Raw genomic sequence first — 4,199 nt, forward strand, 5'->3', positions numbered from 1 at the left:
CGATTAACTAAATCATGGGAGTTACACTCCGAGAGCATAGCCAGACGCAGGCACTCTCTTCAACATACAGTTATTCGTTTCATAACGATTAACTAAATCATGGGAGTTACACTCCGAGAGCATAGCCAGACGCAGGCACTCTCTTCAACATACAGTTATTCGTTTCATAACGATTAACTAAATCATGGGAGTTACACTCCGAGAGCATAGCCAGACGCAGGCACTCTCTTCTACATACAGTTATTCGTTTCATAACGATTAACTAAATCATGGGAGTTACACTCCGAGAGCATAGCCAGACGCAGGCACTCTCTTCAACATACAGTTATTCGTTTCATAACGATTAACTAAATCATGGGAGTTACACTCCGAGAGCATAGCCAGACGCAGGCAATCTCTTCAACATACAGTTATTCGTTTCATAACGATTAACTAAATCATGGGAGTTACACTCCGAGAGTATAGCCAGACGCAGGCACTCTCTTCAACATACAGTTATTCGTTTCATAACGATTAACTAAATCATGGGAGTTACACTCCGAGAGCATAGCCAGACGCAGGCACTCTCTTCAACATACAGTTATTCGTTTCATAACGATTAACTAAATCATGGGAGTTACACTCCGAGAGCATAGCCAGACGCAGGCACTCTCTTCTACATACAGTTATTCGTTTCATAACGATTAACTAAATCATGGGAGTTACACTCCGAGAGCATAGCCAGACGCAGGCACTCTCTTCAACATACAGTTATTCGTTTCATAACGATTAACTAAATCATGGGAGTTACACTCCGAGAGCATAGCCAGACGCAGGCACTCTCTTCAACATACAGTTATTCGTTTCATAACGATTAACTAAATCATGGGAGTTACACTCCGAGAGCATAGCCAGACGCAGGCACTCTCTTCTACATACAGTTATTCGTTTCATAACGATTAACTAAATCATGGGAGTTACACTCCGAGAGCATAGCCAGACGCAGGCACTCTCTTCTACATACAGTTATTCGTTTCATAACGATTAACTAAATCATGGGAGTTACACTCCGAGAGCATAGCCAGACGCAGGCACTCTCTTCTACATACAGTTATTCGTTTCATAACGATTAACTAAATCATGGGAGTTACACTCCGAGAGCATAGCCAGACGCAGGCACTCTCTTCTACATACAGTTAGTTATTCGTTTCATAACGATTAACTAAATCATGGGAGTTACACTCCGAGAGCATAGCCAGACGCAGGCACTCTCTTAAACATACAGTTATTCGTTTCATAACGATTAACTAAATCATGGGAGTTACACTCCGAGAGCATAGCCAGACGCAGGCACTCTCTTCAACATACAGTTATTCGTTTCATAACGATTAACTAAATCATGGGAGTTACACTCCGAGAGCATAGCCAGACGCAGGCACTCTCTTCTACATACAGTTATTCGTTTCATAACGATTAACTAAATCATGGGAGTTACACTCCGAGAGCATAGCCAGACGCAGGCACTCTCTTCAACATACAGTTATTCGTTTCATAACGATTAACTAAATCATGGGAGTTACACTCCGAGAGCATAGCCAGACGCAGGCACTCTCTTCAACATACAGTTATTCGTTTCATAACGATTAACTAAATCATGGGAGTTACACTCCGAGAGTATAGCCAGACGCAGGCACTCTCTTCAACATACAGTTATTCGTTTCATAACGATTAACTAAATCATGGGAGTTACACTCCGAGAGCATAGCCAGACGCAGGCACTCTCTTCAACATACAGTTATTCGTTTCATAACGATTAACTAAATCATGGGAGTTACACTCCGAGAGCATAGCCAGACGCAGGCACTCTCTTCAACATACAGTTATTCGTTTCATAACGATTAACTAAATCATGGGAGTTACACTCCGAGAGCATAGCCAGACGCAGGCACTCTCTTCAACATACAGTTATTCGTTTCATAACGATTAACTAAATCATGGGAGTTACACTCCGAGAGCATAGCCAGACGCAGGCACTCTCTTCTACATACAGTTATTCGTTTCATAACGATTAACTAAATCATGGGAGTTACACTCCGAGAGCATAGCCAGACGCAGGCACTCTCTTCTACATACAGTTATTCGTTTCATAACGATTAACTAAATCATGGGAGTTACACTCCGAGAGCATAGCCAGACGCAGGCACTCTCTTCTACATACAGTTATTCGTTTCATAACGATTAACTAAATCATGGGAGTTACACTCCGAGAGCATAGCCAGGCGCAGGCACTCTCTTCTACATACAGTTATTCGTTTCATAACGATTAACTAAATCATGGGAGTTTACACTCCGAGAGCATAGCCAGACGCAGGCACTCTCTTCTACATACAGTTATTCGTTTCATAACGATTAACTAAATCATGGGAGTTTACAACTCCGAGAGCATAGCCAGACGCAGGCACTCTCTTTCTACATACAGTTATTCGTTTCATAACGATTAACTAAATCATGGGGAGTTACACTCCGAGAGCAATAGCCAGACGCAAGGCACTCTCTTCAACATACAGTTATTCGTTTCATAACGATTAACTAAATCATGGGAGTTACACTCCGAGAGCATAGCCAGACGCAGGGCACTCTCTTCAACATACAGTTATTCGTTTTCATAACGATTAAACTAAATCATGGGAGTTACACTCCGAGAGCATAGCCAGACGCAGGCACTCTCTTCAACATACAGTTATTCGTTTCATAACGATTAACTAAATCATGGGAGTTACACTCCGAGAGCATAGCCAGACGCAGGCACTCTCTTCAACATACAGTTATTCGTTTTCATAACGATTAACTAAATCATGGGAGTTACACTCCGAGGAGGCATAGCCAGACGCAGGCACTCTCTTCAACATACAGTTATTCGTTTCATAACGATTAACTAAATCATGGGGAGTTACACTCCGAGAGCATAGCCAGACGCAGGCACTCTCTTCAACATACAGTTATTCGTTTCATAACGATTAACTAATCATGGGAGTTACACTCCGAGAGCATAGCCAAGACGCAGGCCACTCTCTTCAACATACAGTTATTCGTTTCATAACGATTAAACTAAATCATGGGAGTTACACTCCGAGAGCATAGCCAGACGCAGGCACTCTCTTCAACATACAGTTATCGTTTCATAACGATTAACTAAATCATGGGAGTTACACTCCGAGAGCAATAGCCAGACGCAGGCACTCTCTTCAACATACAGTTATTCGTTTCATAACGATTAACTAAATCAATGGGAGTTACACTCCAAGAGAGCATAGCCAGACGCAGGCACTCTCTTCAACATACAGTTATTCGTTTCATAACGATTAACTAAAATCATGGGAGTTACACTCCGAGAGCATAGCCAGACGCAGGCACTCTCTTCAACATACAGTTATTCGTTTCATAACGATTAACTAAATCATGGGAGTTACACTCCGAGAGCATAGCAGACGCAGGCACTCTCTTCAACATACAGTTATTCGTTTCATAACGATTAACTAAATCATGGGGAGTTACACTCCGAGAGCATAGCCAGGACGCGAGGCACTCTCTTCAACATACAGTTATTCGTTTCATAACGATTAACTAAATCATGGGAGTTACACTCCGAGAGCATAGCCAGACGCAGGCACTCTCTTCAACATACAGTTATTCGTTTCATAACGATTAACTAAATCATGGGGAGTTACAACTCCGAGAGCATAGCCAGACGCAGGCACTCTCTTCAACATACAGTTATTCGTTTCATAACGATTAACTAAATCATGGGAGTTACACTCCGAGAGCATAGCCAGACGCAGGCACTCTCCTTCAACATACAGTTATCGTTTCATAACGATTAACTAAATCATGGGGAGTTACACTCCGAGAGCATAGCCAGACGCAGGCACTCTCTTCAACATACAGTTATTCGTTTCATAACGATTAACTAAATCATGGGAGTTACACTCCGAGAGCATAGCCAGACGCAGGGCACTCTCTTCAACATACAGTTATTCGTTCATAACGATTAACTAAATCATGGGAGTTACACTCCGAGAGCATAGCCAGACGCAGGCACTCTCTTCAACATACAGTTATTCGTTTCATAACGATTAACTAAATCATTGGGAGTTACACTCGAGAGCATAGCCAGACGCAGGCACTCTCTTCAACATACAGTATTCGTTTCATAACGATTA

Source organism: Pieris brassicae, assembly GCF_905147105.1.
Source record: "Pieris brassicae chromosome W unlocalized genomic scaffold, ilPieBrab1.1 SUPER_W_unloc_2, whole genome shotgun sequence".
NCBI classification, from domain to species: Eukaryota; Metazoa; Arthropoda; class Insecta; order Lepidoptera; family Pieridae; genus Pieris; species Pieris brassicae.